This window comes from Haemaphysalis longicornis, unplaced genomic scaffold, assembly GCF_048455015.1.
Source record: "Haemaphysalis longicornis isolate Haplotype H1 unplaced genomic scaffold, Haemaphysalis longicornis Haplotype H1 scaffold_3, whole genome shotgun sequence".
NCBI lineage: Eukaryota > Metazoa > Arthropoda > Arachnida > Ixodida > Ixodidae > Haemaphysalis > Haemaphysalis longicornis.
Window position 1 is genome coordinate 233,487,941 of NW_027526335.1, and position 11,474 is coordinate 233,499,414.

The following is an 11,474-nucleotide window of genomic DNA, read 5'->3' on the forward strand; positions in this document are numbered from 1 at the left end:
GAGATCTGGCTCTGATATCACACCCTGCGAGCTGTTGGGGCTCCGATGGGGTGTGACCCTGATGTCTAGATCAGCCAGTCTAGTCTGAGCTAGAAGCTTTGTGTACTGCTGCTTGTCATTTACCTCGATGAGGAGTTCACCAGTTCTTTGTTTTTTGGCCTGATATGATTTTCCTATTGTGGCTTCAAGATACTTGGCGATCAAGAAGACTGACTGAAATGCAAGAGGGTGGGTTGGATTCAGGGACTCCATGACAAGAAATCGAGAGTAATGATCTGGTTCAGGAAATGTCAAAGATGGCAATGGGGGAAACGATACTTCGGTGCGGCCCCTTTTAGGGGGCCGATCACGGTTGGGGGGGGAGGTGGTTTAGACAATACCATAAACATAGTATAAAAGCAGGGAGACGGGGTTACTTTCTCCTTTGACCTTACCCTTGTAGTCAAAGAGGTCCCGGAGCTCCCTGCCTGGTAGGCAGGCAGGGAGCCCATCGGCCGGAGCTTGACCAAGGCTCCGACGGCCACCGTTTACGGCTTCTACCCTTCACCTTAAAAACACCTCGCCACGGTTGGACACGGCTTATTTGGGAGCTCGGGGTCCGCGGTGTCGCTGCTCACCGTCACCATGAATACTCAAGGTGCCCCGTGCGGGGAATCTTGGTCAATCTCCTTAAGTGGGTATGCTTGGCTTGACAAATGTGCGCAGGGGATTCCGAGCGATAGTTGCGAGACAAGCATGGACGAGCGCTCGGCAATGCATCTTCTTGTTTTTTTTTACTGCCGCAGGGTCGCCTCAATCTTGGGCAATCTCCTTAGTGGGCAAGCTTCGTTTGACAAACGTGCGCAAAGGACGCTGGGCGTTCATCGCAACGCGCGCACACATGAGCGCTTGGCATTTTCTTGTATTTTTAACTGCGGGGTCGTCGCCGCAATCTTCGCTAATCTCGCTATGTGGGTATGGTTAGCTTGACAAACGTGCCCAGGAGACGCTGGGCGGTCGACGCGAGGCCCGCCGTCCCGTGCATGCGCGAGGGGGGCGCTCTAGTCGCTGCTGCTAAAAGACGTGCCTCACTTCGGCTCCGTCGGTTTTCGGCGTTGGAGCGGGACACCACCCTTTCGCACCGCGTGTTTTGGCGAACAGGAGTCTTACCGTGTAAGTGTTCGACCCTGGCAAGCTTTCCGGGCCCTGGGCCCAGATCTCCGAGAGTGAGTGAGTGAGTGATCGTTACCACGAAAGGAGACTACGCTTGAACTAGGCTTACCTCGTTAGGCCTAGCTTCCACTCCGACGACCAGCGGCGGAATGGAAGTCGCCCCGGAAGGAGAAGACATCCCCCCTGGCCAACTACAAAAGGACGGTTGAAAGCAGGTCCACCATGTCCATCGTGAGAACGCCACCGCCAAGAAGATCGCCGAAACGCCCAACCCAACCGCTGGGGCCGACCATGCGACGGAGCAGAATCGTCCGCGCCCGAGGCGTCGCGTTCCACCGCCGGAGAAACTCCCTGAAGAAGACTTCAAAATCGTCTTCCGACCTCATGGCGGACTCAATATCCGCAGAACAAGCCAAGCCGACATACTGGACGCCGTTTATAAAGCAGCGGGACTGTCATACCTGCAAGGTGAGCAGCTAAGAACGAACGTTACTTCGAACTATTTCATGTTCAACTGTCAACACCCCTTCAGAGGAGAGATGCAGTGTGATCGCCTTGATCAAACACTCTAAGAAAAATGGTAGTCAGTAGTGACTCATTTTACAGAGTCATTGGCTTGCTACAGAATTGACTACCTTTGGACTCTTATGGGGAGGGTCACCAGACTCTCTTTCAAACAGAGTCCTGGGACTCTTAGGGAGGGAGTCGTGACGAAGAGTCAAGAGTGAGTCTGCAGGACTCCTGAAAATTAGTCACAGTGACTCCGAAATGGTAAACGAAAAGAGTCTGCTTGACTACCTTGTGGCCCAGCAATGAGAGTCGTCCTGACTCTGTTTGGAAAAGAGTCTTGTGACTCTGTTAGACCGAGTCAAAAAAGGCTATGCAGGACTCTGTAAGGGAAGTCACCTCGACTCCTAATTATCAAACGAAGAGAGTCTTCATGACTACTTTGCGAGTAGTAAAAGTAGTCACACAGACTCTCCGTTTGGCTATAGAGAGCCCGCTTGGCTACTTTGGCTACTACATGACCCCAGCCAAGTCGCCCTGACCTGCTGAAAGGGAATCCCGCGACCCCGGAGATAGAGCATGCAGGACTCTGCAGCACCGTCACCGACACTGAAAATCTGCAAAGAAAAGTCCAGTCGATTATTTTCCGACTCGAGCAAACAGAATCGCTTCAGAGTCGATAGGATAAAAAAATACCATACAGATACTATTATGACCCTATAAGGACAGCCATGCATACATGCAAGAAACATCAATGCAAAGTACCAAAACAACCATTTTATTGAAATAAAGCCTACAACCGTTTCAAATTATGCATTGGCTCAATGACTAGAAAAAAATTGACACAAAATAAAAATCACGAGTTTTGTCTTAGACAACATACAATGGACTATAAGAAACGTGAGAAATACAAGATTCAAAATTATCACCTTAAAATTTGTGTCTCACATAACAAAAACTTGTTACATTGAACGGGACAAGCAACACTGAGTTCACATATACAAAACACAACCCTACAACAGTGATCAGCCATCAGCTGGTTGCTCACTAACTTTACAAAATGATAAGTGAATATGAAAACACAATTTTTTTAAAAACCACATTTATAAAAAAATGCTACAAGAAATAAAAATCACGAGTTTGTCTTAGACAACATATACATGACTAGAAGAAACGTGAAAAATACAAGATTCAAAATTATTACCTTAGACAACATTCGTGTCTCAAACAACAAATTGTAACATTGAACAGGACAAGAAACACTTGAGCTCACATATACAAAACACAACCCTACAACAGTAATCAGCCAACAGCTGCTGGCTCAACAACTTCACAAAATGTTAAGTGAATATGAAAACACAATTTTTCTTAAAACCACATTACATTATAACAAATACAAATATTTGAAAATGTCATTTTAGACAACTGAAGTGAAAAAATTCTAGAACAATACAACTGGCAAATTGAAAACAGGACAATAAAATACACAAAACAGAGTTCGGGAGTGTTATTGCTTAATAAAAATTTCATATTGAACACATTCATATTTCATGCATACAGCTAGGTTCGGCTTTATGATAAGACCACTTTGACCACTCATACGCAATGCAAATGAACATTAAAAAAAAGGGTGTCAAAGAATTATTAATGGATGATTGTTATAATTTTCCTGAGAATATTTTGTTCATTTTAGAACACAGAAATTTACTCGGAGGCTATATGTTGCAACACCCACCACTTGATCTGCTGGCCCTGGACAGTGTATTTATTCCCTGGCTGTCCCTGCACGAGCTCTCAAGGTAGTGACCACCTTTGTCGCCGGCATTTAGGTGCTCAAGCATGCGCCCTTTCGCACCACCATCAATTCCTCCAAAACTGTAAAGGTCTGCTTTGCAGACTTCAAGTACTGCAGGTTGTATGCCCAGTACATGGCACATACAAGAGCGATTCCTGACGTGAAGTCAAAGACGTTAACGGATACATGTTCGCACACCACCTTAATTGAGTCGGACCACAGTGGGCTGCTCCCCGTGTACAGCAGAGTCGGTCGCGAGTATGCAGTATCTGGGTCCTGTAAAAAAAAGACAAATAATGCTGAAATTTAGCTGCTGTAAAAAAGTTCTTTATGTGGACAGCCATAAATATGTATAAATTATTACTCTGACTGTCTTTAGTATGCCACGTGGACTGAAAACTAAAATACCTGCGATGATAAGTTACAGGGAAAGCTCAGTTATAGTACACCCCCCGGTTATGCGAAGACCCGCTTCTTATGATTAATCATTGGGGTCGCAGCAACCTGCCTTTAGAACCTACACATTAAATACGCCGGTTGTATAACGCACAAGTACACGCAGCTAGCTTCATGTGATGCATGACTCGCAACCTGACACCCTTATAGCGGTTCCGAGGCGCAACCCCTACACCAAATATGAATACTCAAGGTCGGGTCTAATCAGCCGGTTTTACTTTCGCCTGGACGGAACTGTACAAATTTCACGCCGGCTCCGTCTGGACGGAACGCTAAGCTCTCAGTTGTAATCCGTCTGGGAAGGATAACTCACAGCGCTCTGTTCCGTCTGGACGGAACTTTAGCACTTGTATATCGTTCCGTCTCGACGGAACGCTAGCCACAGCCTTTACTTTAACATTGCGCTATCTCCCGGCTTGTCTCTTTGTGGCACCACTTTTTTTCTACTCGTTTCTTTACTACCCCAGTATGCTCAAGGCATTATCTCAAGCAATCGCGACTGCAGCCGCTCGTGCCTGTTTTTCTGTTAGTTCACAATCGGTGAAGGGTGCTCAGAGCCACAAGGTCAATTTTTATTTTTCTGGATGAGCACAACAAACAAATGCTTCAAATGCCACTCACGCTTGGTGATAAGATCAAAATAACCGAAGAGACCGAAAAAACGCTGAGCTACCGCCGACCCTTCCGTCTACATTCGTTGCTTCTTTGTTCACGAATAACAGCAGGCAGTTCCATTTAGCAAATGTCCTGCTTCACCCATTGCATTGGCATTCTCGCACTTTTGCTATGTTCAGCTTTATCCCATGGCACACAGCTAACACAGCAAAACGTTTTTGGAGCGCAGATATTGTGGAAGTAAATTTTTTTTTCAAGAATAGGTGCTTAGGTCACACACTCACAAATTACATGAGGACAAGTTACACAGTAAATATCATGTTGCGCCGAACCATTTAAAAAGCGCTGTTGTCTGTTCATTTTCGACTTATCATGTCTGTATCTAGTCTGTGCTACTTCAAGATGTTAAAAAGCACTAGCAACTACCCCGCTGTGGATCTTCCCAAAGCTTGATTTTGCTGGCTGATATCTTAAACACACTGGTTCCTTCCCAGGGTCTGGAGTTCCCCTTAAGGCTTCTCTTTATGGTAAGTTACAAAATTGAGGTTATCAAGACACCAAAATTTTGAGTGCACTTTACCTTTAGGAAAGCAAAAAAGTACATGGTCAGGGATATTTCGCTACCGGTGGTCAAAGTAACCATAAACGTTAAGCCTAAACACGTCAGCCAGCCTTTCTAAAGAGCAACAATTTTTTCCCAGTTGCTCTCTCTTACATGTACAGCATTTCTTTTAGTTTAATATTGGGTACACCCTAATATTTTTAATGCCGAGGGCAACTCAAGCCAAGAGCCATTTTTTTTTGCCAATGTTGCCATCTAATTCGCAAATTAAGCTCACTGTTCTCACCAGTATCGTGAAGATGTCATCCTCTCTTTCCTTCACCAAATGGGGCAACCAAACGGTAGCGCTGACACCTTTTGCATCTGTAAAGAGAGCAAACTAAAGTTGTACAGCCGAACCCAACTGATGGAAACCATTTTCATCGATTTATCCAGTATGTCGAACTCCTTCCGCTAACAGTATAGTTGCAGTGAAAAATATAGCAAAAATTACGTCTATATCGAATAAAAATACAAGCGAAACCCGCTATATCGAACGGCAAATGACGCAGGAATGCGCCCCCCCCCCCCCCCCCCGCCGCGGTGGCTCAGTTGCTAAGGCGTTGCGCTGCTGAGCACGAGGTCGCGGGTTCGATTCCCGGCCGCGGCGGCCGCTTTTCTGATGAAGGGGAAAAGCAAAAACGCCCGTGTGTACGAGATTTCGGCGCACGTTAAAGATCCCCAGGTGATCAAAATTAATCCGGAGCCCTCCACTACGGCGCGCCTCATCGCCTGCGTTGCGTCGGCGCGTAAAGCCCTACAATCAAGGAATGCGCCCCCCCCCCCCCCCCAAGTTGGCTCTCCTCAAGGTGAAAGAGAAATACCGCCGGCCCATTTATCTCGGCCGCTCATCATCAGTTGGCGGCTCCTTACCTCCTTCTCGCTCTCCCTTCCTATCGTAACGCACCTGCGCCGTCTAAGGCGAGTTGTTGCACCCCCATGCAAAAATATGATCGTGGGCTGTCCACCATGTTTTTTTCGTTCTTTGAGTTTGTACTGCTCGCGCTTTTTAGGCTTTTTTTCCGAAGTGTAGCTGTGGTGGCTAGCGCTTGATTGATTGTAAGGTTTAACGTGCCGACGCAACGCAGGCGATGAGGCGCGCCGTAGTGGAGGGCTCCGGATTAATTTTGACCACCTGGGGATCTTTATCGTGCGCCGAAATCTCGTACACACGGGCGTTTTTGCTTTTCGCCTCCATCAGAAAAGCAACCGCCGCGGCCGGGAATCGAACCCGCGACCTCGTGCTCAGCAGCGCAACGCCTTAGCCACTGAGCCACCGCGGCGGGTGTGGTGGCTAGCGCTAGAAACGTTTATTTGACGGCTCAGCTAGCGCGAAGCGGCCGAATTTGCATTTCGCCGTGAAGTTGGCAATTATAAATCGAGTCAAAAGCGGTGTAGAGCTATAGTACTACAAAGGAATTGTCATCTAGTGCAAGATAACGCTGAGTGCACACATGGCGTGCACACAAATTTCCTTGCCTGCTTCCTTGTGCCAGATTTCCACGTACGTGTGCTCGTTAAGGAGGATATTCCCCGCTTTTTGCTCACGAATGTGGCCTTGAAAACGCTCCTGCGCCACCCTAACGCATAATAATAGTTCACTCCAAAGCCCACACAATGCTAATATACCTTTAGACCGGCGGCCTATGAACAAAACGCTTACGGTGTGCAAGCTGCAGCAGGATGGTGCGCAATTTCATGTTTATACAAAAAACAAAACATCTACGCGTTGCTGGAGCAGGCGAGACCAGGCTTGCGAGCAAAACATAGAAATGCTCTAGTAACGAGCACAGTCTCTGCGCAAGAATCAGTCACAGAAGTAGCATTAAAAGCGTTCTGCGCACCACCTATATTCCTCTAGCACCAGCCACTGTAAGCTTACCCACGCGGTATTCAGACATCATAACCTGAAAAAGCTGAAAAATAAAAGCCGCATTTCACTGTGCCTCGCCGTACCATTTAACCACAAAGCTACGCCAGCTTCCTCGAGGTCCGTGTGTGCGGGATTTCGGCGCACGTTAAGGATCCCCAGGTGGTCAAAATTAATCCGGAACCCTCCACTACAGCGTTCCTCATTGCCTGCGTTGCTTCGGTGCGTTAAACCCTTCAATAAATCAAGCTTCCTCGAGGTACCCGGCGTTTGCTTTGGTTGATGGCTACTGAAATGGAACAGTTGATACACTTTCAACCGTTATCAAAGGGAACTTATTTAACACTAGTTTACCTTCGCAAACATTATAGTGAGAGTGAGGGATGGGGAGGGGAGGAGGGCAGGCCCATTAGTGCTAGTAAAATCTGCGGAGCGGGCAGTACTGAGCATGGTTTGGGTGCGAAGCAGGTGTCGATCGTTATTTGCTCAAGTTACTGCACCCTACATGCAAAGCTATGTCGGCAATGTGACGCCAGCACACAGGGGGAGCAGGCACTCGTGTGAGCCGAGCACACAGTGGCCGTAGATACCCTTATACTATCTCGCGCCGGATCACTAACAATTGTTGTCAGCGCTCTTGCGGCATGGCGACAAAGCAACCATGCGAGCGAGCAGACAGCAACATATCGCAGTGGGACACGCAGCCTCGCTCCCGATATCTCAACAACGCATGTCCGTGCGTTTTCCTCGGCCGCTGCCAGGAGACGGCACCGGGATCTTCGGCTGTGCGCACCGCGGTTCGTATTTGAATTGCCCATGACTGTACGCGCAAAATTATATTCTACCAATACATACGCGTCCCGCATTTGTACGAAGTGACTGCTGCTTGGCGCCGAAATAAGCCGCTGTCGAGCACCTACTCGTTTCTTTTCATGTTGACATTTCGCCCCTCTGTCAGCCTGAGCCAAATTCATCAAAGCGCACTCAGCATTCCGTGTTCAGGGTCAAATAAAAGCGCCAGAGGAAGTGAAACAAACTTTCACTGCGCCTTGGCCGTGGAGCGGCCATCGTGTTCAAGGTCGCCGTTTCGTCGTCGGCGGCGAGCCATCGGCGGCGGCTCGCGCCAACGGTCATGCTGCCCTGTTCGCATACTGAGGCCGTCGAAAAACCTGCCACTCACGCAGAAATGAGGTTGGACGTTTCTGCCACGACTGTCCGCATAGTATTCAAGCAGCATATCTTACACAATTGAGCGTTATTCGCAAAGTGCACGAAGTTTTTTCACGAGGGAAAATCTCTCGCCGCGGTGAATACTTCACTTACCTCTATCAGATGCAGTTGCTGTGTTGCCGCAGCTCCGTCCGTATATCTTCCCTTATCATGGACGCTGTCCTCACGTGGAGCACGGCAAAAGCACTGTAAAATTGTCGCGACACTGACCAGCGAAACCACGTAGTTACGAAAACCGCCCTAACGGCCACAACACAAAGAACGCCTCGCCGGCGGAGCGCGCAGGCAGTTCAAAAGCTTCCACTCCGGCTGCTCGCCTGCTCGCGGGAAACGCCTGACGTCACACCTGCGGCGACCAATCAGAGCGGCATCTCTTTTTTTTGTTTTCTATGCTCCTCGACTAGGTTCCCCTCTCCCGCCAAGTTGCGCCCCGTACCGAGTCGAAAGAGAGTCGCCAAAATTATGACTCTGATCGGTGACTCTGTTCTGACTCACCAAGCGTTAAAGGTAGTCGCGGCGCCGGGGACTCTCTTTTGACCACCTTTTTTCTTAGAGTGAACATATCAACATCGGAGGCCAGACTTTCGAGGTCGCCACAAATGTCGCCGCCCCATCTTGCACTGCTACAAGGATAATATTCAACGTTCCCATTGACGACACACCTGAGGTCATTACTGAGAGCCTCGTAAGATTCAATCCGACATGCAGTATCCTAAACGCCAGAAGAATGGGCAACTCCAACGCGGTCCAAATACTGTTCGTCGGCACTATTATACCGTACCACATCTCATATCGAGGAGCTACCTACCGATGTCAACCGTTCCGACGGAAAACAGAAGCCTGAACCACCTGCTGGCGCACACGACATCGACCGGACGTACGCCCAACCTCCCAAGTGCGCTGTCAAAAGTGTGGACTCAACAGATCCAAACCTAGAACACCCGTGCCAGCCCAAATGCGTAGTGTGCCGAGGCACTCACATCACCGGCTCTGCGGAATGCCGATCCAGGTTTCACCCAAGACGAAGACCACCACCCTTGAACAAACAGCAGCCCCTACCATGGGAACAGCCACCACCACCACCACCGCCGCCACCTGTACCCGGCTGCCCACAAGACCGGCCTGGTCTCCGGGAGCGCGGGGAAAGGAGCCGTTCCATTTCATCGGCCAACAAAAAGGGTCGCTCAACGAGCAAAGAGGAAGAAGAAACTCAGCTACCACCTCCGCCGACCCAGCCTAACAATAAGCAGGTGAGCTGGGGCAGCGCGGGCTCCCACCCTCCTCAGAGTCAACACCAAACACCCAATCTTTCCACTGTACACGCGCACGAATTAGCTAGCATGAGAGCGGAAATCGAAGAGCTCAAACAAAGCATGTTAAAACTGAAAAACCACAACTTGGCCTTACACAAAGAGAACCAGGCACTGCGCAACAGCCTATCACATGCAACAGAGACGAACAGAGAAGCAGAGACGAACGCTCCCCCTATTAAAAAACGGGTTGTAGAGACTCCCGTCACTAAAGATGTAACTAGTAAACTCACTGACCACGATGAAAAACTCGACGCCATCAATAATAGGCTCAACAGGTTAGAACAAGCCGTCGAAAGTAAATTTTATGACATAGACACGAAACTCCACAACACCATGGAGCTCCTAAACAACATCATGAAAGGCATCGAATCACCATAGCATCTTCAGGTACCAACAGACACCCCGCAACAGTCCCCAGCACCTCATGTTGAACGCGGAAGGAACAAACCGTACCGTTAAAATCTGGCAGTGGTACTGCCCGCGATATAAACGTAAACGACCCGCCTTACAATCACTGGTTCAATCTCAAGGTAACCCGCCGGACATAATTGCGCTGCAAGAAACAAATACGCATGCGAGGTTAGCGGGCTACAAGGCTTTTCAGAGTCAACATTACCCGCAAACGGCGGTATTGGTCAACCGCAACCTCACAGCAGCCCGTCAACAGTTTGATAGTGTTGATATTCCCCACGACCTAATAACAGTATACCGCAAAAAACGGAGCGACCCAAAAATCTTCATTTTGAATGTATACAGCTCTCCAAAACACCGCAATGACAGATTCAACCGCCTCTTCTCGCTAACTCGTAAGGAGGCCGGACCACATGCGCTCATAATTGTGGGAGACTTTAACGCCCCACACGCGGCATGGGGATATAAGAAAAGCAGTGTTAAAGGCACATACCTCTGGGATCAGGCACAACAACACCATCTTAACATCCTTCACCAGATGTGAAGGATGTGAAACACAGTCACCAGAGTCGGCAATAGTGCACAAGCAGACATCAGCCCCGACCTTACCTTCACTTTACACACCAAGGAAGAGAACGGGAACAACACAGGACATACATTAGGTAGTGATCACTACATTATAGAAACGATTATAGTGCACACTGCCAGGATTAAATATGTCCCCCGGCAACAAGCACTAACTGAGTGGGATGACTTCCCCACGCTACGAGGAAGCAAAGTAGAAGATTTCAAAATTGCAGACATGGGCCGCGCAACTTCTATCGGACATCAAAACTGTAACGAAACAAATCGATACAGATATTACCTCGTTAACCGAGGACTCCAGGCTCGCCCATCTCTGGGAAGCCTTTCAAAGTATCCAAACACGCTGGAGAAGGAATAAATTCAACCGAAATCTTAAACTACGAATGGTCGCACTGGAGTCGGAAATTGAAAAACACGCTTTGCAACTTGCTAAAAACCAGTGGGACGAGATATGCGACCGTATGCAGGGCAACCTACACCTAAAGAAAACGTGGCAACTTCTCAGGCACTTGAATGATCCCAGTCTCAGTAAGACGGAACAAAGTAGCCGCCTCACTCAGATCATACAGAAACACCAAGGATCGGATTCGGAACTCCTAGATGCGCTCCGCGACATCTACCTTCCACCTACCCCAAGATCACAACTACCACCATACACAGGCCTTCCCAACATTGAGCTGGACCGAGATATTATAGAGACGGAAGTCAGAGCAGCACTAGCAAAACTCCGATCCAACTCAGCCCCTGGCCCAGACCAAATCACAAATAAAGCATTACGCAACCTGGACGATAAGTCAATCATATTACTCACTGAGTACTTTAACGAATACTGGTGAACCGGCACTACACCCAAATCGTGGAAGCGTGCCAAAACTATACTCATTCCTACGCCAAATAAACCACTAGAGTTGGAACACCTCCGCCCTATTTCTCTGACGT

The 11,474-nt window shown here is 48.5% G+C and overlaps 1 long non-coding RNA gene across 1 annotated transcript; it reads right to left on the reverse strand.

Annotated features, from left to right (window-relative positions):
* Positions 1-2,470: 2,470 nt before the first annotated feature.
* On the reverse strand, positions 2,471-8,646 carry LOC144176055 (uncharacterized). The gene is made up of 3 exons (XR_013323762.1): positions 8,320-8,646; positions 5,374-5,450; positions 2,471-3,730 (listed from the first exon to the last, which is right to left on the reverse strand). It is a non-coding gene; the product is annotated as an uncharacterized LOC144176055 (long non-coding RNA).
* Positions 8,647-11,474: the final 2,828 nt, after the last annotated feature.